Below are 27120 nucleotides of genomic sequence, written 5' to 3' on the forward strand. Positions count from 1 at the left end.
CTCCTCCTCCTCCTCCTCCTCCTTCTTCTTCTTCTTCTTCTTCTTCTTCTTCTTCTTTGAGACAGGGTTTCTCTGTGTAGCCCTGGCTGTCCTGAACCCTGGCTTCTATTATTTTTATTTTTAAAAATGTGTTTATTTGGAGGCTAGAGAGATGGCTCAGTGGTTTAGAGCACTTGCTGCTTTTAAAGGGGGCCTAGGTTCCATTTTTAGCACTTACATGATTTTCACCATCATCCATAACTCCAGCTCTAGCGGATCTGCCTTCTTTCTTTATTTTGTAGGAAAAAGAACAAGTTTATTTAGTGCCCTGCAAAGATAGCAAAGGGGATTGACAATAATAGAAGATTGCCTGCCAGCCTCTGATACTTTTTTTTTAAAGCTTCCTTTGCAAGAGTCTGGTTGCCCCGGGGTGTTCTCTGTTTTGGAGCTCAGAGTGGTGTACAGCTGCAGCTTTTCAACTCTTTTCTTCGTTGTTTATAGTCTCCTGCCAGAAATTTCTTCTGTGAAGTGAGAAGGACAAGTAGGTAGTTGTTTAAGGGTCTAGGAGATGGCTGGTTCTGTGAGAGGCTGGAGGAGCGCTCCCGAGGCTTTCTTGCTGAGGGTGGATAAAGCGGAGGACAGAGTTAAACTGTGCTCTGCCAGGGAACAAAGTGCTTTTCTAGATACAGCTTTCCAAAGATAAGTGCAGATGCCTTTCAAGTGGACGGGGAGGCAGATACTTTAGCTCTGCTGGCTCCGAGGAACTAGAGCTTGAACTGGTGAGGCCTTTTGAAAATTGGGGAGTGATTTCTTTTAGCTGAATGAAGGTGGGGAGTGGCTGTACTAGATCCCCGGAGATCCTTGATAAGAGGAATGAATTGTTTTAGAGGCATGGGGGAAGTGAGCCCTACCTGTCTGCTATCACATCATTTTTATGTTTTGCTCCTGGAGCTATACAGTGACTTATAGTTTAACTTTTTTTTCTTTTTTTTTTCCTATGTAGTAACTTGATGCTCGCAGTAAATTCTCTGGATTGTTCTTTTTGAGGGGGATTTTTAAAAAAGGGGGATTTGAGGGCTGGGCATGGCGGAGCAGAAGTAGAGGCAGGCAAATCCCTGAGTTTGAGGCCAGGATAGTCTAAACAGTGAGTCCCAAACCAGCCAGTACTACACAGTGGAACTCTGTCTCAAAAACTCAGAGGGTGGGGGTTGGGGGTGGGTACTTGGAGCTCCTGATGGCCTAGGCCTGTAATCCCAGCTAGGTGCTAAGGAATGACCTAGGAGAGGGTCTCTAGTTCAAGACTTGCCTGGGTTACAGAGTGGGCTCAAGGCTGGCTAGCAGGCCACACACACATACACACACACACACACACACACACACACACACACACACACGTCTGCTCCTGTTGGTTTTGGAGTGTACTTAAAAAAAGATAGAGAAAAGAGGCCTGGAGAGATGGCTTAGCGGTTAAAAGCACAGGCTGCTCTTCCACAGGTCCTGAATTGAATTCCCAGCATCCGTAGATCCATCTATAAAATTTCTTTTCTTTTTCTTTTTCCTTTTCTTTTTCTTTTTCTTTTTCTTTTTCTTTTTCTTTTTCTTTTTCTTTTTCTTTTTCTTTTTTTTTCTTTTGGTTTTTCGAGACAGAGTTTCATTGTGTAGCCTTGGCAGTCCTGGAACTCACTTTGTAGACCAGGCTGGCCTTGAACTCAGAAATCCGCCTGCCTCTGCCTTCCAAGTGCTGGGATTAATGGCATGCACTACCACTGCCTGGCAGTAATTTCTGATGATCTCTTCTGGCAAGTAGGTAACAGAGCACCATATGCATAAAAATAAATAAAGGACAGAGAAAAGGAAAGAGGGGGTAGTGAGGGAGGAGTGGGGTGGGGATGGAGTTCAGTGTAGAGCACTTACTTAGCTTAGCTAACTCACTTACTTACTTGACTAGCACACATGGGTCTTTGGGCTCTATCTCCAGCAAAGTTAATGAAGGCATTCCTTCTTTATAGGTCTTTCCAGAACCCAGCTTTGCACATGGTAAATGAAATAGAGGTAGAAAATGTTCAAACTTGTCTAGCCGTCTTATTTTTAATTTTTTTTTTTTTTCCCCGAGACAGGGTTTCTTGCATAGCCCTGGCTGTCCTGGAACTCACTTTGTAGACCAGGCTGGGCTCGAACTCAGAAATCCGCCTGTCTCTGCCTCCCAAGTGCTGGGATTAAAGGCGTGCGCCACCACGCCCGGCTTATTTTTAATAATTTGACATCTATTTTTAATGTTGATAATGAATTTTCCCCCATGGAAGATGTATGACCTGGTCAGCTTATGACACTGCAAGGGAGTATGGCTTAGCAATTTATTTTGTATTCTGGTAGTGTGTTATTTTTTTCTTTTAAAAAAAAAAAAAAGCATCATGTGCCTCAGGGGAAACTTACAAACAAGATTATGGTGTTTATAATCAGGAAAATAACTGCTTCAGAATAGCCTTTGTTTCCTGAGAGTCCTTTTGATCTTTTGATCTTGCAAGCCATTTCACAACCAGGAGATGGCTTATCAGGCCTGGCTCTGGCCACCTAGCCCAACCCCCTAAGTTTGATCTTTGGAATCTGTGTGGTAGAAGGAAAGATCCATCTCCTGGAAGTTGTCCTCTGACCTTCACACTAACCTCCAGCCGGAGGTGCCTCCCCAACACAAAAGGGAATAGCAAACAAAAAGAAAAATCTCTTGTGATAGTTTACAGCAAGTAGCTAATAATGGAAGTGAGGCAGAAATGATTTCTTTTTGGTTTTGTTTTCTGAAATACTGCTGTTAACTTTAAACGGGAACAATGTGGGAAGATGTTAAAAAGAAAAGCCAGGGGTTGGAGGTTTAGGTCAGTGGTAGAGTATACATTTTGTATAAGGAAGCCCCAGGTTGGAACTTCAGTTCTGGAGATAGACATCAATAAAACACAAATAGCAACAACAATAAATAAAAAGTAAAATGATAAGTTAGGATGGTCATGTACTCGAGTTGGTAGAATGCTTGCATGCATGAAACATTGGGTTCTATCTCCAACACTGAGAGTGCTGGGCTTGGGTGTATGTGCCTGAAATGTCAGCACATGGGAGAGGGAGACAGGAGAGTCAAGTTCAAGGCTGTCCACAGCTACATAGGAAGCTGGAAGTTCTATCAAAAAAAAAAAAAAAAAAAAAAAAGAAGAGGAAGAGAATGGGAATGAGGCATGGGGATATAGTAATTTACATCTAAAATCCTCACACTATGGAGGTTGAGGCAGGAGGATAACTGAGTTTGAAGACAGCCTGGACTACATAGTGAAAGCTCCATGTCAGTCTGGATTATAGAGCTAGAATGAGAGAAAGGAAGAAAAAAGCATTAAAAACGGACCAGTGGTACAGAATGGCTGCGTTTGCCTCTGATGTTCATATAGTTGGCAGAGTAATTGCTCATTAATGTCTGGTGAATAAATATGATAAACAATTATGAATAATAATTAACAAAAGGGTTCAGAGCTCTGCAGGTTGTTGTTGTTATTTTATTTTGTTTGTTCTTTATTTGTTTTATAAGATAGGATTTCTCTGTAGCCCTGGCTGTCCTGGAACTTGCTCTGTAGTTCAGGCTGGCCTCAAACTCAAAGATCTGTCCTGAAAGACGGCTCAGTTGTTTAGAGCACCAAAGGGCTGCCTGGCGGTGGCAAACAACTTTAATCCCAGGATTTAGGAGGCAAAGGCAGGTAAATCTTTGAGTTCTAGGCCAGCCTGACCTACAAAATGAGTTCCAGGATAGCCAGGGCTACACAGAGAAACCCTTTCTCCAAAACAAACAAACAAAAAAACCCAAAAGAACTACCAAAGGACCCAAGTTTGGTTCCCAGTACCCACAGGAAGTGACTCACAACTGTCTGACTCTAACTCTAAGGGATCTGACACCCTCTTCTGGTCTCCTCCTTCAGCAATCACATATGTCATTTATGTACACATAAAAAAGCAAAGAAAGAAATATCCATCTATAAAGTAATTGTAATGAAGCTGAGCATGGCGTTGCTCACCTGGACTTCCAGCACTGGTTCTGAAGCAAGAGGGTCTTGAGTTTGAAGCCAACTTGGACTAGATGTTACCAACCTCTCTCAACAAAACAAGGGCTGGAGAGATGGCTAAGGAGCACTGGCTTCTATCTAGAAGACCTGGGTTTAGTTTCCAGCACACATATGATGGGTCACAACTGTCTGTAACTCCAGTTCCAGCAGATCCTGTGCCTTCTTCTGGTCTCCACAGGCATCAGGCATGCATATGGTCCATAGACATACGTGCAGCCAAAACACCTATGCATGTAGACAGTTGTTGAAGAGTTTATAATGGAATATAATCTCATATAATCAATTTTGTGGTGCCAGGGTTGTAAAACTTATTTTTACAAAAAGCAATAGTGGCTAGGCAGGGTGTCATAAACCTTTAATTAATCCCAGCACTTGGGAGGCAGAGGCAGGTGGTCTCTGTGAGCTTGAGGCCAGTCTGGTCTACAGAGTGAGTTCCAGGACAGCCAGGGCTGTACAGGCTGTCTCCCCACAAGGTATAGATTATAGAGGGCTACATTGGCAGGATTGACCCATGGGTCAGAGTACTTAAAGAACAATGGTCACTTTTTTTTCTTTTTGAGATAAGGTTTTAGTATGTAATCCTAACTGGTGTGAAACTCCCCTTGTAGACTAAACTTATTTCTGCCTCCCGAATGCTAGGAATAAAAGTGTGTTCTACCGCACCTGGTCCTCAGGTCACTCTCTGTGTGGTGCTGAACATAGACCTCAGGGCTTTTCCCATGTTAATAATCTCAAATTCTGTGCTGTGCCACAGAACCACACCCACAGCCCAGGTCACAGTCGTCTACCACTGAGAAAGGGGGCTGCTTCTCAGATCAGCACTCCCGTCAGTTGTAAGATGTCTCCTGTTTTCAGAGTTGAAATGTGAGGGGAAACATTGCTGAAGGATTGTGAAGTGGAGTGAATGATTCATTGGGAGAATTAATGCAAGGGCTGAGCAGAAGCAGTGGCAGTAGACAGCCTACGTTGAACCTGCAAGACAAGCCCTAAAGTGGGACAAGGTACGCAAGCATTCCAGTGTCGATTCAGTGCTGACAATGAAATACTTAGCTTGCATGATTACGGAGGGGTTTGAGACTTGAGCATTACTTTGTTCCTAACATTGGGGAACTCAGCTGCTTCATCTGTGGTGGGAGCGGGTCTGTGCGCGTACTCTTGTATGTACCCTCCTGTAAGTACCGACTAAGGGGAAGGAAAGGTTTTAGGATGAAAAGCAAGAGGCAGTTATTAATGTGCACCACCATGACAGGACAAGAGAGGGAGGAAACGAGCTAAGACTGGCAGAGTAATGTTGAATAATGCAGTGGAGCAGGCCAGGGAGTGTGGAAGGCTTTCAGAAGAGATGCGTGCCTAATAATTTTAAACTCTTAAACTCATGGAGGAACATTTGAAAGATGAGTGAGTCTAGTATAATAAATTCTAACGTGAGAGTAAGTCTGAGAAGCAGAGTGGCCAGGGGCAGGGCAGGGCAGGGGCTCTCCAGCTGACCAGAGGGGTGATGAGTGTGACGTCACTGTACTTTCAGCGAGAGGTGAGTGTTTTCTTAGAGAAGTGTTTAATATCTATTTCTGGCTCTTCACTGCCTGAAAGGTTGGTTTGTGCTCCAGTCAGCTGTGATGCAAGGTGAAAAGAGTGCACAGCAAAAGGAAAATTACTACCCTCCCCCCTTTAACATCTCATTTGTTTCGTGTGTATGTGGGTATTTGTATATATTTTTAGATTTTCCTAAAAACTTATTTTATATATATGCATGCTTTACCTCCATGTCTGCATCCACCACAAACACCCCTGGTCCCTGACATCAGATTCCCTGAGACTGAAGTGAGAGACAGTCGTGAACCAACATGTACGTGCTGGGAATTGAGCCCTGGAAGAGCACTTTCTGTAACCACTGTGGCATCCCTCCAGCCCCATATGTGAATATGTTTGTGTGCACACATGTGCCACAGCATGTGTGTAAAGGTCAGTTCTCTCTGTTGGGTCTCGGGGATTGAATTTTAGGACATCAGGCTGGTGTAGCAAGTATTTTTGCTCATTGAACCATACCCAACTGCCTGCCATCCATCACACAAAGCTTTGTGTATCCCAGGCTGTCATGAAACTTGGTATATTCTTGAATATCCTGAGACTTTTAAACCTTTTGTCTCCATTTAACCAAGTACTGGGATTACAGGTAATATAGCAAAAAACGCAGTTTTTGTTTTTGTTTTTTTTTTAAGATTTATTTATTTTATGTATGTGAGTACACTGTAGCTGTCTTCAGACACACCAGAAGAACCCATTACAGATGGTTATGAGCCACCATATGGTTGCTGTGAATTGAACTCGGGACCTCTGGAAGAGCAGTCTTAGCCATTGAGCCATCTCTCCAGCCCCAACAAACCCAGTGTTATTGGGTGCTGAGAATTGAACTAAAGGGCTGGAGCCTGCTGGATAACTATCAATTGAACTTCATCTCCAACCCTTAAAGATACAATTAATACAAGAAAATAAAAAGTCAGGTTTGATAGCTTCTTATAAAATGATGGTTTGTGCTTGTCCCCCATGCAGGAAACCGTGGTTTCATTTTCAAGCGCCATATAAACCAACCGTGGTGGTTCACATGGTGCAGGCTGGAGGATGAGAAGTTCAAAGCTGTCTTAGGCTACCAGGGCCATCTGCCGTCGGCAAGCATTTTTATCAGCTGAGCTATATCCTAGTCCTGCTTTTTCTTTTTTCCCAAATGATGATTGATGGTTGAAACAAAGCCCTCCTTGGTAACCCAGGCTCGCTTTGAACTCATTTCTGACTTGCTTTTTTAAAAAAAACAAAACAAAAAAAAAAACCCTTAATCCCAGCACTTGGGAGGCAGAGGCAGGCAGATTTCTGAGTTCGAGGCCAGCCTGGTCTACAAAGTGAGTTCCAGGACAGCCAGGGCTATACAGAGAAACCCTGTCTCGGAAAATAAATAAATAAATAAATAAATAAAATGAAGATATAAAGTCGATTTCTGAATACTTTTTACATCTGGGAGAGTGAAAACCCTGTGTTTAGGAAAATGTATGTTGCCTTACTAGTGGAGTCAGATTTCTGAGTTTGAGGCTAGCCTGGTCTACAAAGTGAGTTCCAGGACAGCCAGGGCTATACAGAGAAACCCTGTCTTGAAAAACAAAAAACAAAAACAAACAAACAAACAAAAAATATTTTTTTGAGGGAGGAGGGGGGAGACAGTTTTGAAGCCATGTTTTATCCAGAGTTGTTTATTTTTAATTATACGTCTTCCCGTGCCATGTATGCTTAGATGTCCACAGGCACCAGAGTAAAGTGGTTGTCAGCTTCTCAATATGCTCTTAAGTGCTATGCCATTTTTACAGCTCCTCGGATTACATTTTTGTTTTTATTTTCCTCTTGTTTCATTTATTTATTTATTTATTTATTTATTTATTTTTACTAGATATTTTCTTTATTTACATTTCAAATGCTATCCCAAAAGTTCCCTATACCCTCTCCCCGCCCCTGCTCCCCTACCCACCCACTCCCACTTCTTGGCCCTGGCATTCCACTGTGCTGGGTCAATTAAAGTTTGCAAGACCAAGGGGCCTCTCTTCCCAATGATGGCTGACTAGGCCATCTTCTGCTACATATGCAGCTAGAGACACAAGCTCCGGGGGTACTGGTTAGTTCATATTGTTGTTCCACCTATAGGGTTGCAGCCTCCTTCAGCTCCTTGGGTACTTTCTCTAGCTCCTCCACTGGTGGCCCTGTGTTCCATCCAATAGCTTGACTGTGAGCATCCACTTCTGTGTTTGCCAGGCTAGTTAGTTATTCTTTAGACAGATTTTCTCTGTATAGCCTCCACTTTCCAAGTGCTGGGATTAAAGGGGTGCACCACTACTGCCTCTCTATAGGTCCTTTTAAATTTCTATTATTATTATTTTTTTAAAGATTTATTTATTTTACTTATATGAGTACACTGTAGTTGTCTTCAGACATACCAGAAGAGGGCATCATATCCCATTACAGATGGTTGTGAGCCACCATGTGGTTGCTGGGAATTGAACTCAGGACCTCTAGAAGAGCAGACAGTGCATTTAACCCCTGAGCAGTCTCTACAGTCTACATCCCCTATTATTATTTTTATGTGTGTGAATGTTTTGTTGACATGTTTGTCTGTGAACCATATTTATGCAGTGCCCAAGGATGCCAGAAGAGGGCGTTGGATCCCCTGAAACAGGAGCTAAAGATGATTAGATACCATGCTAGGAACCAAACCAGGATCTTCTGGAAGAACAGCTAGTGCTGCACTTAACTGTTGAATAATCTCTTCAGCCCTTAAACACACATACACACACACACACACACACACACACACACACACAACATTTTGTCAGGTGTGGTGGTACATACCTTTGATTCCAGTAGTCTGAAGGTAGAGACAGAAGGATCTCTAAATTTGAGGACAGTCTGGTTTACATAGTGAGTTCCAGGCCAACCATGGCAACATAGTAAAACCATGTCTCAAAAAACAAAAGCATAAACAATCCAATCCAAAAAAACCCCCAAGAGTGCTGATAAAGGTCTGGCTTGTCATACAGAAGCAAGGTGCTTGCTCAGCAAGCATGAGGCTCTGAGTTTGATATCCATTATCTCAGAACTGTGGTGGACAAGGAGCCAGACGTGGAGACACAGGTTCTTAAGTTTGTCACTTTGTCTGTTATGGGAAGATTGCAAGTTTCAGGCTCTTTGAGCTTCATAGTGAGACTCTGCCTCTAAAAAAGAAAAAAATTGACCATAGAAGTCTAGAACACTTGTCTAGAATTAGCAGGAAGCCCTGGGTTCAAACCTGAGAACAAAAAGGAAAGACAGACAAGCCTTTAGGAGGTAAGGTAGGAAGATGAGAGGTTCCAGGCTAGCCCTGGACACATCATGAGGTCTTCAACAAAAAGGAGACAAGAGTGATTACTGGGAACCGTGAAGTACTGTGGAAACTTATATTGAGGGCAGCAAGAAAGCATGTGTAATGTCCAGGGTAAGGAGCCAGGGAAATCACTGGCAGCAGAGGCACCACTGTTTGTAAATTACATGCAGACTAGTATATTTTCACTACATGGAGTGTGTGAAGAAGGACTGAGGGCTGGAGAGATGGCTTAGTGGTTAAGGGCACTGACTGCTATTTCAGAGGTTCTGAGTTCAGTTCCCAGCAACCACATGGTGGTTCACAACCATCCTTAATGGGATCTGATGACTTCTTCTGGTGTGTCTGAAGACAGTGATAGTATATTAATATACATAAAATAAATCTTAAAAAAAAAGAAAAGAATTTTTTCCCCTGTTTTTGAGATGGGGTCTCTGTAGCCCTGGCTGTCCTTGAAATTGCTCTGTAGACCATGCTGGCCTTGGGTTCAGAGATCTGCCTATCTCTGCCCACCAAGTGCTAGGATTAAAGGTGTGTATGCCACCATTGCCTGGCTTAAAGGAATATTTTTAAAGTATACTTTACTAAAGTCAAATGGGATAGATACTGGTAATACCATCACTTGGAAGCTGGAGCAGGATCAGGAGTTTAAGGCCATACATAGTAACACCCTATTTCAAGTTTCAGTGACACATGGTGCTGCATGCGCCTTTAGTTCCAGTACTTGGGAGGCAGAGGCAGGAGGATCTCTGGGTTCAAGACCACGACAGCCAGGGCTACAATTGAGACCCTGTCCTGAAAAGCTAGAGAAACAAAAACACAAAACAAAACAAAACATAGAAACAAACAAAAATGTTCAAAAAGCAGTTCTTTTCTGCTTGTTAGATTGACTTATTCATTGGTTTTTTTTTTTTTTTTTTTTTAAATTTGTTTTTTTGAGTCAGAATCTCCTGTAACCCAGACTGGTCTTGATTTAATTGCTAAGGATGACTTTGAACTCCTAATCTTCCTGTCACCTTCAAAGTGCCGAGGTCACAGGTTTCTGCCAAACGTGATTCAATTAGCATCCTTTATTCCAGGCTCTTCTTCCTGTCTGACCTAGGACACCGTGTCACTTAAAAACATGTTTTCTGCTGAGTACATGAAAACATTCCAGCAGTGACATTCATCAAGTTAATTGCTGATTAATATATGAATCTTGTTCAAGGTGTTTATCCTTCCAAGTATTGCCTTGAAGACTGGAGATTAGATGTTTAAAGACATGGTTTTCTCTTTCGTTTTTGAGCCAGTGTCTCAGGTGGTGTAGCTTGGCTTTAAAGTCACTGTGTAGCTGAGGATGATCAGGAACTTCCTGGTTCTTCTCTCTCCTAAGGACTAGGGTTCTAGGCTTGCCAGACCCATCTGATTTCTGTGGTGCTGTGGATGGACCAAGGGCTTCATGAAAGCTAGAGAAGCACTCAACAACAGAGCTACAGTCTAAGCCCTTTACTGTTGGTCATCCTGCATCAGTGTACTCGCTACTAGACCTAGCTAAAACATTCTTAAGTGTTCCTAGCTGTATATTTTACCTTCCAGGTGTGTGCGTGTGTGTGTGTGTGTGTGTGTGTGTGTTTAGATTTGGGAAGACATGAAGAAATTGGCTGTGATTGTTAAGTTTTTTAAAATTTATTTTTTGTTTTTATGAGACAGGGTTTCTCTGTGTAGCCCTGGCTGTCCTGGAACTCACTCTGTAGACCAGGCTGGCCTCGAACTCAGAAATCTGCCTGCCTCTGCCTCCTGAGGATATAATAAATATAAATAATGTTTTTTTACAGATATGTTTTGCCTGCATGTATGTTTGCCAGAACAACCTGTGGGGCCAGAAGAGGGTCTCACATCCTTTGGGACTGGAGTTACAGATGGTTGTGAGCCACCACGTGGGTGCTGGGAATTGAACTTGGGTTCAATTAAGAGCAGTCGGTGCTCTTAATTGCTGAGTCATCTCACCAGCCCCCTAGATGGCACTTGTCATTCTTCAGTTTTGTTATCAATCTGCTTCTTTAAGCTGATTGATTCATTTTGAGACAGGGTCTCTTTATATAGTCCTGGGTGGCCTGAACAGGGATGACCTTCCCTGTCTCTGCCTCCTAGTACTGGATATAAAGGCCTGCACCAAGTCTGGCCCAAGATTAATTTTTTATTTTATGTGTGCACCTGAGTGTGCACACATTCACCACCTTTATGTAGGTGACTTAGGAGGCTAAGGGTGTGCATCATGTCCCTTGGGACTGGAATTACAGACAGTTGTGAGGGTGGTGGGAACTGAACCTGGGTCATTGCAAGAGTAGCATGTGCTTTCAATTTGAGTTATCTTTCCAGCTCTCCACTTGGATATTCTATGGGAAGGAAGGCTTAGAAAACCATCACTGCCACAAATGATAAGAAATTTAGCCTGGCATAGTGGTGTTCATTTGTAATCTTCACACTGGAGAAGCAAAGATACAGTGAATTTAAGGCCAGCCTCAGTAGTTAGTTTGAGGGCAGCCTGGGCTATATGTGAAAGAGGGCAAGAGAGTGGGAGTGGGGGCAGACTCTCAAACAGAAAGACGTTCTTTTAGAGGATTTTGAAGTCATATATTTATTTTCCCAGAAAATTAGAACAAAATGAAAAACTATTATGACTAGTAACAGTGCAGTCACATGACAATGTACAGAAATCACTAAGGGAGGCCTTTGAGGCTTCAAACCCACCCCACTTCCCAGTTCAGCATCTCCACCGCCACCCCCACCCCAGCCTCCAGCTTGTGGACCTGCTACTGCTCCAGCACCTTGCCTGCTTGCTGCCAGGCTCTCCTCCATGATGGTCAACAGACTCACACTCTGAAAACATAAGCTCCAAAAAACCTTTCCTTCTATAAGTTGCCTTGGCAGTGGTGTCTTACCACAGCAGTGGAGAAGTAACCTAGGGCATATGTTTCTTTGGAGGTAGGATAATGATGTGAATTGACTTGTGATTAGAAAGAATATTGTCGTTGATGTATGAAAATAAATTGTAGAGAAGCTCAAGACTGGTGGCTAGAACTTAAACACTCCTCTTATACTAATTCAGATGAGAGTTGAATTGATGGTAAGTTGGATGGAGTTGTAACAGTAACTTTTATTTGCCTGATGTAATTGTCATCTTGGAGACTTATTGTCTCAGTGGGCTAACCTAGGCCTGATCCTGGAAGCTTCTAGCCTCTGTACAATCTTAGGCCTCGAATGTTTTCAGCCTCAGACTTACTGCTGCATAAGCTCACCTTTTCTAGCTCTTTCTGAACTCCTGCTGGCTGGGTCATCTCAGCTGTTCTGGCTCACACTCCTTCACACTGACTGATTTAATCAGGCTTCTCTCAGCTTCTCTTGAATTACTCTGCTTGGCCTCAAACTAACTCTGGCAATCAGTCTCTGGTGTTCTCTCTCTCTCTCTCTCTCTCTCTCTCTCTCTCTCTCTCTCTCTCTCTCTCTTTTTGGTTTTTCAAGACAGGGTTTCTCTGTATAGCCCTGGCTGTCCTGGAACTCACTCTGTAGACCAGGTCGGTCTCGTCTGGTTCTTTCTCTTTTCATCTATATCTATCTAACTTGTTCCTGCTGCAACCTGTTTCTCTGTAAGACTGGCCTGGTAAAACTGCCTTCTTCTTCTCTCTCTGCACTCCTCCTTCTTAAGTAGCTTCCCTTCCCTTTCTCTCCTCCTGAGAGTTGAGCATATTCTATTCTGTCAAATCTTTCTCTGATTCATCATTTTGTCTGCCACTCAATTAGATTATCACTTTCAAACATGGGTGCTTCCTTCTATAAACTAACTTTACCTTCATTGTTTGGGATTAAATATGTATACTAAGGCTGTGCCACACCACAACTAGATATATTTTTTTTTCAGCAATTAGCACAATCTCGGGGTTTTTTATGATCAAATATCTTGCAACAAGGAGTGATGGTAGAAAAGCTGTAAAGATGTAGACAGAGTCTGTGTGTCCTTGGGAATGAGGTTGAAGGCCTGATTGGATCTTATTATAGTTGAGGGTGTGGGGCAAAAGAGGAGTAGTGGGTGGGTAACTTCTAAATTGCTACATGGAATTGTTGTTATTCATTGACAAGGGTAAGAATAACAGAACACATTTGTAAAGGATTTAGTCTCAGCCATGCCAGATTTAAGATGCTTGAAATAGTTGAATGGAAAAACCTGGCATTTCTAGGGAGAAGGAGGAGCTGGAATTTCAGACTTGGAAGTTCTCAGCATGTGGACAAATTTGAAGTTACAGAATTAAATCAGGAGGGCAGTTAAGTGTGGCTTTATGTTACTGCAGAGAAGCTCCAGAGAGGAACAGCTATGGAGGGAGGCAGAAATCCAGAAGTTAAAACCCAAGTCAGGCGAAGAAGCGCATCAGAGCTGTGTGGTGGTACACATCTAGGATCTCAGCTCTTAGTGGCTGAGGCAGGAAAGTCATGAATTGGGGCAGGGGAGCAGAAATGTCTTTCAGGAAGGCGTCTTCAGCTGTGTTGGATGCTTTTTAGGGTCAGGTAAGAATGGGAGTTCTTGAAGGATTGATAACCTGGAGATTACTGTTTCTTTGTCTAAAGCTATTGACTAAGGAATGAAAATTAAAGTCTGAGTGCAGAGGAATTAGGGGAAGATGAAACATGCATTTAATTCCCCCCCCCCATTTTTTCATAGAAAACAATGACTTTTTTGTTTAGAAGTCAGTTTCTTTTCTCGTTTATCATTATTAGTGCTGGGGATTAAACTCAGCACCTGTGCCATGCTAGGCAGGCATTCTGTCAGGGAGGTAGATCTGCTGGCCCCTCCCTCCCTCTTTACATGTGTTCAGTGTTTGCCTGAGTGTACCTGTGCTCTTGTGTGTGGGCACCCAACGCACGTGCGTTGGTGTTTGTGTGTATTTAGGCCTGGAGTTAATGTTGGATGTGTTGTTTGTTTTCCACCCTCTACCCTGCCCAGCAGGGTCTCACAGTGTAGCTCTGGCTGGCTGGAACTACTGTTTAGACCAGACTGGCTTCAGATTTACAGATCTGTCTGCCTTTTCCTCCTGAGACTGGGATTAAAGACATAAGTCACTTTCCACTTTAATTGGAGGAAAAGTCTCTTGCTGAACCTGGAGATGTCCGGCGGCGTGTGCTGGCATTATAGGTGTCCCTTAGACTTGCCCAGAGTTTTCGGGGGATTTTGAGGATCTGGATCCTGGCCTTCCCACTTGCCCCACAATTGCTTTATCTACTGAGGCACCTGCCCAGTCCTCATCCCAACCCCATTTTTTCTTCTTTTAGATAGGGTCTTGTGTACCCCAGGTTGGCTTTAACCTGTGTGGTTGAGGGAGGCCCTTAACTACTGGTTCTCCTGCCTGCTACCTATATTTCCTCAGTGCCAGGATTACAGGCTAGAGCTAGCAAGCCAGTTTTCTTTTAAATAACTCTGGCTATGTACGTCAAGTAGCCAGAACTGGCAATCCTCCTGCTTTCACCTCCTTAATGCTAGGGTTACAGTTATGTGACACCTAATATAGATTTCCTTCCCCTTTGAGACAGGGTCTTACTCTGTAGCTCAGGCAGGCTTAGTTTGTACCAATCCTGCCTCAGCTTCTTGAGTGTGCTGGGATTACCAGCATGAGCAACCATGCCTCACTTTTCTTTTTTTTTTTTTAATTTCCTGTCATTGTTACTAAATCCTTGCCTATTTGTATCCAAAAGATTATATATATATATATATATATATATATATATATAATTTTATTTTTTTGGTTTTTCGAGATAGGGTTTCTCTGTGTAGGCCTGGCTGTCCTGGAACTCACTCTGTAGACCAGACTGGCCTCTGAAATCGGCCTGCCTCTGCCTCCCAAGTGCTGGGATTAAAGGCGTGTGCTACCGTGCCCTGCTAAAAGATTATATTTTTACTGAAGTATTACAATTTCCCACTATTTCATGCTAGTTTTGTTGTTGTTGTTGTTGTTTTGTTTTGTTTTTGTTTTTCGAGACAGGGTTTCTCTGTGTAGCCCTGGCTGTCCTGGAATTCACTATGTAGACCAGGCTGGCCTCGAACTCAGAAATCCGCCTATCCCCGCCTCCTGAGTGCTGGGATTAAAGGCATACGCTGCCATGCCCAGCTTTATGCTGGGTTTTAAGTGATGTTCTGCTTTCTAAAACCCTGCTGTCATTGGGGCTGATCCAATACAAGCAGTGGGTAAGGGAATCTGACTTTAAGGGCTAGGTTCCTGGCTTTGGGGAAAAGTAGGCAGGTTTGACCTTGGCCTTCAGGCGGCCTTAGTTTTCCCAGCTGTCAAATAAGGATAACAAGACCAGTTTAGCTCACAGTGGGTGGTTGTGAGGTATGACTGACTATTAATGAAAATAATTGTAAAACATTTTTGCAAGTTTAAGTGTGATATAAATGTTAAATAATAGTTCTTTATTGGGATGTTGTGAAAATTAGCAACATGCTGTCTGTTAGAGGCTTAAGTTCCTTTTGAGAAAGGTGATATATTTTTTTAAAATACTATTTGGGGAAAAAAAATTCTCAGAATTTGTGACATGATATTGCTACCCTAATTCTAGAATGTATCAATTATGACACCGTAATGAAGCAATGTCTTATTAAAGACATATTTTCCTAGAGATTTATTACAATATCACTTTACAGGTTCCTATTATAGGGATTTTTTTTTTAATTTAGGAAAAAACTTTAAACTTCATTATTATTGTGTGTGTGCATACTCTCAAGTGCATGTGTAGAAGTCAGAGGACAACTTTGTGGGGTCAGTTCTGTACATTTTTCTATGGGTTCTGAGGCTTGCGAGTCAAGCACCTTAACCACTGAGTCATTTGGCTAGCCTCTTTTATATGATTTTCATCCTCTTGGGTTTTGGGTCATGTAGAAGGATAAGTGGTACTTAGAATAGTGTGGAGTGTGTACTAATCTGTTCGGGGAGTTTTACTATCTATATTTAAAGCTTCATAACCTATCAATAGAAACACTTAACATTTTCATTGTAGTGAACACTATATAGACACTTGAGTGCAATTAGGCAGTGGTTTTTCAACCTGGGGTCAAGACAGGTTGGCAGATCTCTGTCCCAAAATGTTTACATTAGAACTCAGAACAGTTGCAGAATTATAGTTGAGAAGTTGCCACAAAATAATCTTTTTTTTTTTTTTGGTTTTTCGAGACAGGGTTTTTCTGTATAGCCCTGGCTGTCCTGGAACTTACTTGGTAGACCAGGCTGGCTTTGCACTCAGAAATCCGACTGCCTCTGCCTCCCAAGTGCTGGGATTAAAGGCGTGCACCACCACGCCCGGCACCACATAATAATCTTATGGTTGGGGGGGTCAGCACAACATGAGGAAGAACTGTACTAAAGGGTTGCAGCATTAGGAACCTTCAGAAGCACTGAGTTAGGTGATGGTTTCAATTAGGATTTGAAGAAGGCAAAATTAGCACTGTATTCCACACCAGGTTCTAAATGTAGAGTCAGTGCCGTCATTATCTATCATGTACTTGGGACATGCTTGAAATTTGAATTGACATTGGGTGACATTGACTATAGGGGAAAATTAGGATGTAGTCTAGACCTGATATAAGAGAAAAGTGAACTCTTCAGGTGGTGTGATTGCTGACCGGCTCAGAACTTCTTCCTGCTTATAGTTGGGATTCTGCGTGTTGGCTACAGCCTGAGGACCTATTTCTAATTTTCTAATACTGATTTTCTATAGGTTGGAATTGAATCTGAATCTTCTGAATTTAGATTTCCCCTTTATTCCATTATGTCTCCTCCTTGTCCTCCCTCTCTTCATTTTTAATACAGGAGCTCGTTGAAGCTGAAGTTGGTCCTCATCCTTTTCCCAAGTGTGAGGTCTTCATTACCTCTTATATCAAGGACAAGTAAAAGCTTAGGTTCTTTTTCTTCTCTGATGTTCCCATCTTGCTTTTACTGTACACAAGCTCTATTTGAGAGGTGTGTGTGTGTGTGTGTGTATTGTGTGCACATGCACTTGGTGACTAGACAAGGAGATCCTGGCCTAGTCTGGTGACACAAAACAAAAAACCCTTGAGCAGCTACTTGGGAAGCTAAGGCAGGAAGATCTCAACTTTAAGGCCTGACTTGGTTAAGGTGAATGGAAGGCTAGCCTGAGTGTCTAAAAATGAAGGTTAACAGAAGAGATGTGGCTTGGCGTAGAGTGTGTGTCTAGCATGCATGAAGCCCTACAGCAATCTGTTACCTACACATGCTTGCTTTCCTTTTTAGATTTATCATTTTATTTTATGTATATGAGTGTTTTGCCTGCATGTATCTATGTGTGTCTGGTGCTTGCAGAGACCAGAAGAGGATGTTGGATCCTCAGACAGGGGAAGTTCAGATTGTTGAACTACACTGTTGCTGCTGGGAACCACTTAGGTTTTTTGAAAAAACAGCTTCTCTTAACCACTAAGCCCTCTCTCCAGGTGTGCCACCTATCCCGTTTTTAAAAGGCTTTCTGTTCTTGGCTGGCCTCAGTCTCCCTTTGGAGTTTAAGATGACTTTGAACTTTAGATTCTCCTATCTCTAGCAAGTTCTGGGAATATAGGCCAGAGGCTAGTGCTCAGCCTTGACCTTACAGATTTCTTACCCGACTTAGTAGTTTGTGCTCTTTGAATACTTTCTCCTTTGCTTTTATTCTTTTTCTTAGTGGCTTGTAAAAATTCCTTGCATATTGTTGGCATCAACTCCTCTTAATAAGCATTGCAAATACCCTTTTAGGCTATGAATAGGAAGTGAGAAGGCAGCCTCTTGCAGCAAGTGCTAATTCAACATGGTGTTTGGTTAAATTAGTTGCTTGCCCTTGGTTATTGGAGCAATGGTAAGCTTCTTTTGTTTCTCCTCTTTCAGAGACACATAGAACAGCTCCTTCTGTCTGAAATAAAGTTTGGCTCTGTGTTGGTTATAATTTGCTTTTTCTGGCTGGCACAGCCTTCTTTTTGTTTTCTGTCTTCTGACAGATTATAGGATTGTGGGGAAACAGCGTCCAGGGCTTTTTCAGGAACTGTGCCATTTTATCTACAGGAGAAGCCATTGGCTTTGGCACTAAAGAAAATTGGCTCTGTATTTAAAGATGCCAAATCATGCTTGATCCGCAAGCTTGCTGTCTCATTTTGTGTATGTGTGTGAAACTTTTTCAAGATGTTGGCTTTTTTTCTTTTTCTACCATGTGCTACCCCATCAGTATGAGGAATTAACTAACAACTTATCCCACCAGCAGCCCACTCCAACACACACAGCCCAAACCACAGAGGTGGGGGGCCTTCTGAGGATCAGGGAGGAATGTACCACACAGTGTCCCTTTTGAATACCTTATCCATCTTTGAGCTTTTTTTCTTTTTTTTCTTTTCCCCCCCGGGTTTATCAGCTAATGACTTTTCCATGGAGTCCTGAATTATTTAGTTGTAGAAATGATTTGCCAGCCAAGGTGTCCTTCTAGCTTATTTGCTGTTTTGAGCTAAGGTTTCACTTTGCTGCCAGTGCTAGCCTGAACTCACACTGTAATCCACGCTTTCCTTGAACTCAAATGCCTTCTCAATAGAGGAGTCAGAAGCCTGAGCCACCGTGCTCTGCTCCATGGGCGCTCCCGACATCGGTCAGTCTGTCCCAGCTCTCAGCCTAGGCTTGCCTCCAACTTGTGATCCTCTTGCCTCTACTACTGTGCCTGCTTTTTGTGGGGGCTGAACCTAATTCTTTTTTTTTTTTTTTTCGAGACAGGGTTTCTCTGTGTAGCCCTGGCTATCCTGGAACTCACTCTGTAGACCAGGCTGGCCTCGAACTCAGAAATCCGCCTGCCTCTGCCTCCCGAGTGCTGGGATTAAAGGAGTGCGCCACCACGCCCGGCCTTGAACCTAATTCTTAATACCTGCTAGGCAACCATTCCACCAACCAAGTTACACCCCCTCTTTTTTAAATGAACCCCATATATTGCTCTACCACTACAGCCCAAGAAACCATACCGTTTTGAGTATATTCCATCCCAGCCCCACTGTCCCCTTAACACAGCCATTAGCCATTTAAGTTTGGGTATAGACGTCCAGTTAATGCAGCATCAGTGTTACTGTTTTAACAACTTTGGGCATGTACTTCTAAGGAGACCTGGTCCGTCTGCATCTTAATTATACTGAAATCTGGTAAGGAAGTGGTCATTTCCGGATTATTGGATGTGAAAGAGGTTGAAGCCAACTTTGTGACCTTTGTATGGTTCCTTTTATTTAATTTTGCGGGCGATTTGGTGTGTTCCCTTCCCACGTCCACCAACTTCCAGTTACATACTTTCTCACTTCTCTCCTTCCCCCCAGTTTCTCTCAGGGAAAGCAAGAATTTCCAACAGATGAAATTGTTGCAATTGATTAATACCTAAATCTTGCCATTGTTTTGACAGAATTCAGTTGATTAGTCGGAGAAAGGGAAGGTAAAGCGGAGAGGCCTGGAGAGCATCCTTTTTGTGGTTGGGTGTCTTCCGGTGGTTACTTGGTTTGGAAGTCTGAAGAAGCGTTTTGGCAGGAAACACCCGAGGGCTGGTCATTCTTATTATCCAGAGTGGGTGGAGGAGCAGGAGAAGTGGCGGGGGGGGGGGGCATCACCTGGCCCGGCCGCTGGATGCTTGGCTCCCAGCTTCGTTGTGGGCACCAGGAGAGAAGGGGGCAGCGGTAACAAAGAGGAGCCGTGCAGGAGCCGGGGCCGCGGGTAGCTGGCCTATCCCCGGCGGCTGACCTCCCAGTGGGCCTCCCCAGTTGGCTGTATGGCAAGTCGCTCTGCTGGTTCCTTCGCTCAGGATTGGCTGTGTAGACAGGAGGGAGCTTGCAAAGAGCAGGGATGGAGTTGAGGGGGCGGGGCTGGCTTCCGGCGGTGGAGGGGAGAGAACCGGAGCCGGCTGGGGGAGGGGGTGTAGGCGCACCGCGGAGTGCAGCGCTCTCGGTGAGCCTGGCACCCGTAGTAGCCGTCTCCCCCTCCCCCTGCCTGAGCCTCTAGAAGCCCTCTCTCTTCTGTCCTCCCTGGACTGGGGCAAGCAGGGCTGCACTGTCCCAGGCCGGCGGGGCGGAGCCCGGAGCCTCACCGAAAGCTGCAGAGCCAACATCACCTCCTGCCCAGGGCGCAAGGTGTGTGTGTTTTTTCTAACGCCACCGGGACTTTAGCCGACTTAACCTTGTAAGAAAGGGGAAATGGAATGGAAGTGTGATCTCTGCGTCTCATCACCTTATCTTTATTTTCCAGTTGTACCTTTCATCCTTCTTTCTGTCTCTTCATCTCACCCCTGCAGCTGGTGGAGGAGATTCAGGACACTTCTCTTTTTACCGACGCGTAGATGTCGGCCGCGTAGTAAATTGCACAGATGGGAAAAAGAGGAGTCTTTTTCATGTGGCATCTGATGCAGTAAACCGGCGGGGGAAAGATAGAACCCAGGATTGGCTTTTTAAACTGTACAGCATCAGCGTTCATTAAGGCTGCCCTTATTCTCCTCTTTGGGTCGGTCTTAATTGGCGGAGGTTTTGGTGGGAAGGAGCAGCAGCCCTCCGGCCTTGGTAGTTAAAAGCAATCCTGATAATTGTTAGTGATTAACTCTGGTAAAGTCTCTTTCTTGAAAACACTGTCACAGGCTTTGTGTATTGGCTCAGCCCTAAAGGAGAAAGAGCTGGAGCCGGGGGAAACTTACCTTCTTACTGAACTTGAAGGCCTTATCAGTCTCTCCATTGCTGTATGACTTATATTCATAGGTTAGTTGTATTCATGGACTCGTGAAGGGATTTGTTTCTGTCACCAAAGCTGCATCTTTTAAAAAAATATAGTCTGATTTGTCTTTTTAAGAGTTCTCCTTAATCTTTTTATTAATTTGGGTGGCTGTATAATTATAATTTAGACAATTTTTATTTTTGGAGTTCTTTGCCTTTGTAACTTAATGATTTTTTTTTTTTTAAAGAGGAACTCGCTCTATAGTTTAGGTTCAGCCTGGCACGGAATTCCTATCATCCTGCTTTAGTTTCCTGCAGACTACTGGCAATGAACAGGTGTGCGCCGCTGCGCTGGATCTGGGCCCTTTCTGAAATACGCGGGTCTCTACAGCTCCAGGGAAGCTACCAGTCGAAGGGAGACGCCCCGAAATTGCAGTGTTAGGGAGGAAGGGTGTGCTTCTGGATGACAGTGTCCGTGTTGTCTTTGCTTTTTGTTCTGTTATTGTGTTTTGAAGACAGGTTTTCCCTGTGTAGTTGGCCTGGAATTTACAGCAGTCCACCTAAGCTTTGCCTCAGCAGTGCTGGGTAACAGCCACCGTCCCTGGCTTGGTCTCTTTATTTGTGCATCTTTCGATCAGACTGGCTTTATTTTTGTGTTGATTATCAAAGAGGAGCTATGTCAGAAGAGGCGAACACCAGTGTCTTGACAACATTTTATATAAATATTAACTAAGGTGATTCATTTGTCATATTCCAGGTTTAATTCCCAATGGCTGTTGTAACTGGAGTTCAGTTTTGAAGATATAATTGATGTTCTGCAGCTGTGTCACAGTTTTAGCTGGATGAGTAATTTTTCTTGATGATTTATTTTATCTCTAACCAGTCAGGAACAATTGGGATGAGAGTCAAGTATGGAAAATAGGGGGCCTGGGACGGAGCTTAGATGGTAGGGTGCTTGCCTAGGGGACTCTGTCAAGAAGAGGGATTAAAGATCAGAGCTTCAAGACCAACTTGGGCTACACTACCCTTTCTCAAAACAATAAACAGAAGAAAGGTAGAAATGATGGGACAGGAAGTCACCTCAGTGATGGAAAAATAGATGAGGAAATGAACTTTGTCTCCATGTGTGTGTATATGTGCACACACACACACACACACACACACAAATATGTATTTTATGCATTTCAAATAAGTATTAGTATTGAATTTTTTACAAAAAGGAAAACCACAATAATCCTATGTTGGCTTTAAAAAAAAATTTTTTTTTAAATGCTTTTATCCCTAAGGGCTCCAAATTATGTTTAAATAGGGAAGGGAAGCTGATACTCCAGACGGATCTTACCTAACTCGTTACAGAGAATAGTGCTAAAATCACTGATTCAAGCTTTGGACAGCTAGTGCATTAAATAAAATATAAAATACTTATTTTTGTCTGTTTGAGACAGGGTCTCACTATGTAGTTCTGGCTAGTTTGGAGTTCAATACATAGACCAAGCTGGTGTCAAACTCAGGAGATCCAGCTGTCTTTGCCTTCCTAGCTCTGGGTCGATAGTGTGACTCTGACACCTTTGACATGTGCTTGGCTCTCTAGTGAGGTGGGGCAGCAGTAGCCAGAGAAGCACAGGAGCCATGCTGCTTTGGTTTGTTTGCCCCCCTGTTTGATACCCTAGATTTTTCCTTCTCTTTTCCCAGGTGTACTGTAAGTAAGGAGCACTTAATATGGCTTTTTATGAAGTTATATTATACTTTGCTCCCTGTTTTCTGTTTTGTTTTTGAGATCAGGTCTAACTCTGTAGCGGAGTCCAGCCTTAAGATGTATGTGTGTGTGTGCATGCATATGCAGGTTTACTGGCCCCTGTGGAGGCCAGAGGTTGATCAAGAAAATTTCTTCAAACAACTGCTTTCCTTTTTTTTTTTTTTTTTTTTAAAAAAAAGATTTATTTATTTATTTATTATATGTAAGTACACTGTAGCTGTCTTCAGACACTCCAGAAGAGGAGTCAGATCTCGTTACGGATGGTTGTGAGCCTGGGATTTGAACTCAGGACCTTCGGAAGAGCAGTCGGTACTCTTACCCACTGAGCCATTTCACCAGCTCCCAAGAAAAAAGGTCTTAAAGTTTTCATTTTATGTATGTAGGTGTTATACCTGTGGATCACGGGTGTGCCTGGTGTCCCTGAAGACCAGAAGAGGGCATGGGATCCCCTGTAACTTGTGTTGTAGACAAAATGATTGTAAGCTTTTGTGTGGGTGCTTGGAATTTAGTCCAGGAAGAACAGGCAGTGCTGTTTTTTAGCCACTGAGCCATCCCTCTCTCCCCTTTACCTTACTTTTCCAGTCAGGATTTCTTACTGGATTGGACCGTGCTGACTCAGACAGAGCAAGCTTCCTTGCTGCCCCTGGGTCTCTGATCTAGTGCTGTGGTTTTAGATAGGCTCTGCCTCGCCTGGCATTTATGTGGGTGTTAGGGACCCAAATTCAGGTTGGGGCTGATTGGTTGGTTGGTTTTGGTTTTAGTTTTAGTTTAGTTTAGTTTTTTTTGTTTTTTTTTTTAAAAACAGGGTCTTTATGTGGTTCTGGCTGTCCTAGATCTCACTATGTAGACCTGGCCTGGAACTCACGGAGGTCCTCCTGCCTGCTGGGATCAAAAATGTGCAACACCACAACTGGCCCCCAAATGCAGATTTTTATGCTTGTGTGTAGCAAGGAATTTACCCAGTGACATTTCCTTATCTCTGATCTTGAAGTCCACCTCCTCCTGCCTTAGACTACTAAGGGCTGGGATTACAGTTTTTTCTTACTATTTATTACTTAATTTTTACAGTGTGCATGTGGGCAAATCACTCTGTCAACTGAGTTATACCGCCAGATATAACAGGTCTGTTTTCTTGTCTGGCTGTGCAATCAGTAATTTGCATGGTGCGGTAGTTGGGCTCCCCAAAGGATTTTTCCCAGGAGGCAAGAGGCTATGTATAGAATTATTAATGGTGTATCTGCGTTCGTCTCCAGGTATCATTTAAAAGTCTTGGGAACTCAGATAGAGCTTTTGAAAGGAAGCAGTTACGCAAAGCTACAGGTTGTAGTTTGTTAGGTTGAAGAGACAGTTTGCTGAAGTTAAAGTAACTCAGTGACTTTTCTTTAGCAGTGTGTTTATCCCTGTGATGTGCAGCTAAGAATGTAAGAAAAATGGCTTTATGTTCTCTTTAAGGGGAGACTCCAGTCTAATCACATCTTAAGTGTGAAACGATCCCTTGAGAAAGTGAAGGAAGCATTGGATTCTTGGCTTAGCTTAGTTCTTGGAATAATATGCTTGGGTGTAGTACGCTTTAGAGGTGGGGAGTACTCAAGGAGAGAAGCTATTAGAGGTCTTCGGATGCTGCTTCAAGTGAGAGGCTTAGGTAGAGGCAGTGTGTTCATGTGGAGATGTGTCTGATGACAGTTTTTAGCTTTATCAGCCAGTATCTTTTTTGCTTGCTTTTTTCCCTCCCTACAGAGTTGCCTGGAACTGGCCCTGTAGACCAGGCTGGCCTCAAACCCAGAGGTCTGCTTGCCTCTGCCTCCTAAGCTCACAACCAGTATCTTGTGTGTTTTCTCTTTTATTATTTTTAATTAATTTATTTAAGATCCGTACACACATGCACAGGGCTCACCAGAAGCATTTGGGGGTCAGAGAACGACTTGTGGAGTTGGTTCCTGGAGACGGAACTCAGACAGTAAGAGCTGGCAGCAAGCTCCTTCCCTACTGAGCCATCAGAAGGCCCTCTCGCCCTCTCCTGTGGTTTTAAACAGAAACTCACTCAGGCTTGACTGTTGAGTCAAGCACAGGCTTTTGAGGAAGTTCTGTGCTGAGTTCAGTCCTGAGGGCAGTGGACTCGGTGGAGTTTGTCATCCGTTTATTACTCAGATAAAGATTTAGGACATGGGTTGCTGAATGAATAAAAGAAATACAAAGGGGAAGGAAGGAAACATGACCATTCGTATGTTGGAGGAAAACGTTTATTTTAGATATGTAGGAGAGCATAGCCAGAGGCAGGGACCTCTGGGAGAGTCCAGACTGGACGTGACCCTGAGCTCGGCCATGTGAGACAGAGAATAGAGGGAGGAAGAGAGGAAAAGGGGACCAGGTGTAACAGTCAGGAGGCCAAAGTATGAACAGGGGCAGGTAGTCAAAGTGGTTGGATTATGTACAGCAGAGCAGCCCATTTTTCCTAGACTGGGGAGCTCAGGGTAGAGGACTGGATGCGAGGTAGGTAGCAGACCCTATGACAGGGGATGAGGGGCTCAGGGAAAACCTTTGGTATGTTAAATAGGCATCTAGCTCTTTGTCCCAAGTTTGAAACCTAAAAGTTGCTGGTGAGTTACTGAATAGTTCCTGAAGAATGGTCCAGGCAGATTGCATCTCAGTCAGTTCAATTCTCAGAGTTTGCAGGTCTCTTCCTGATGAGAACCAGAGCTGCCTTTCTAATGATGTTGCCTTTTAAGAATTCTTTTGACTCACCAAAAATACTGTGTGTGTATGGGGGCGTGGGCAGTGCTGGAGAGATGGCTCAGCAATTAAGAGCAATGGCTGCTCTTCTAGAGGACCTGGGTTCAACTCCCAGCAACCACATGGCAGCTCACAACTGTCTGTAACTCTAGTTCCAAGGGATCCAAAACTCTCACACCAACATGCATGCAGGCATATTAATAATGCACATAAAGTAAAATTAAATAAATTATTGGGGAAAAAAGCTTGTTGAGTGTACATATGTTGGTCAGTGCCTCAGGACAGTCGTCTGCCTGCCGGTAATCTGAGCAGTCAGAGACTGAGGTCGGATTTTACATTGGAGACTAGCCTGTGCTACATAGGGAGACTATAAAGAAATTGGTAATTAATACATTAATCAAGTAAACAGCCAACCATGATGATAAATAGGTTTCATTTAGTCAAAGAAATTTTGGTTTTGGATCAGGTGGCAGATGAGGTTACTCTGTGGTATCAGATCCAATTGTTTGACTCTCTTTGGTTTTATAACTAGTGGGACAATGAGCTATCGTGTCCATTTTGGAAGCAGGCCAATGATAACACTGCCCTTGGGCCTGGATGGATTGGAAAATAGGACAGAGTAAACAATCGAGAGTATAAATAATGAATCTTCCTTGGGAGAGTGAGAGAGATTACCCTCAAAGCTGTTCGTTCAGTCTGTCAGTGACAGAGGAAAGTCCACTGAATTAATTCCTGGGCTGCGTTAGTTACTGAATGCATTATAGGATTGCTAGAGCCATTCAAAACAAAGTTACTTTTCAATTAAAAAACTGTTTTATTATTTTATGTGTCTGGATATTTTGCCCGTGTGTCCGTCTGTGTACCATGTCATGACCAGTGTCCTCAGAAGCTTGGAGAGTGTTTTGGCTCGCCTGGAACTGGGTTACACAGGGTTATGAGCTGCCACCTGGTTGCTGGGAATCAAACACAAGGGCTTCTGGAAGAGCAGCCAGTGAGCCATCCTTCCAGCCCCCAAGTTACCTTTGCCTTTCAGATTTTTCTTTTCAACCAAATAAATCAAGTCTTTTTATCTACCTTTTAGACTGTAGTCCTTCGAGTTCTTCCCCAAACTTGGTTCTCTGTGAACAATCTTTTGTTTAGCAAAATAATAGACCTCTGCTTAACAAGATTTTTTTTTTATTTTTATTTTTTTGGTTTTTTTGAGACAGGGTTTCTCTGTATAGCCCTGGCTGTCCTGGAACTCACTCTGTAGACCAGGCTGGCCTCGAACTAAGAAATTCGTCTGCCTCTGCCTCCCGAGTGCTGGGATTAAAGGCATGCGCCACCACGCCCGGCTTAAGAAATTTTGTTGTTTGTAATTATGAGGCAAATAAAAAGGTCTGGGTGTGCCTTATAGAATTCTTGGTTTGAATACATACCATACTTCAAAATTAAATGCATTTATAATATATTGTGTTAGCAACTTAAAAAGTGTTAAGCCAAGAATTTCTAGTATTGAGATAAATATTTTTACTTTTAGATTTGTTTTCATCTAAGGATTCAATAATTACTTTCTCTGTATTTTTTCAAGATAGGGAAAACTAAGGCTTTTCAAAAATCAGATAATGTAGTGATTTAGTAGTGAGGTCAGACCCAGAACCATGATTTCTGAATTAGAATCTTCTCCTCTCTGAATTTGAGAGAGGTCTGGAGCTTGCAAACCTCCTGCCTCAGCCTCTTGAGTCACTGAGATTGTAGATTGAATTCTAGATCATCTTTCTTCAGTTGCCATTATACTATTTTGATTTTTTCCTCTGGATTTCTAACTATTTAATGGGTTTCTCCTATAATGTAGGAAATCCTTTAAATTATTTAAAAATAGGGGTAGAATTCAATGGAAGAATATACACATAGCACCCCCAAAGCTCTGGGTTTCATCCCCAAGACTGCAAAAAAAAAAAAAAAAAAAAAAAAA

General features: G+C 43.1%; 1 protein-coding gene across 3 annotated transcripts in view; it reads left to right on the plus strand.

Annotated features, from left to right (window-relative positions):
• The window catches only part of Fam222b (family with sequence similarity 222 member B), a 61542-nt gene that overhangs the window by 1763 nt on the left and 32659 nt on the right, over nt 1-27120 (plus strand). Inside the window, exon 1 of one of the 3 annotated variants that reach the window (XM_021213023.2) lies at nt 19848-20110. The exons of the other annotated variants lie outside the window; for them this stretch is intronic. The gene's annotated coding sequence lies outside the window, so the exon portion shown is untranslated. Of the gene's footprint in view, nt 1-19847; nt 20111-27120 lie in introns of those variants that run through there. 3 annotated transcript variants of the gene reach the window in all.

Source organism: Mus pahari, chromosome 14 (genome assembly GCF_900095145.1).
Source record: "Mus pahari chromosome 14, PAHARI_EIJ_v1.1, whole genome shotgun sequence".
Lineage (NCBI taxonomy): Eukaryota > Metazoa > Chordata > Mammalia > Rodentia > Muridae > Mus > Mus pahari.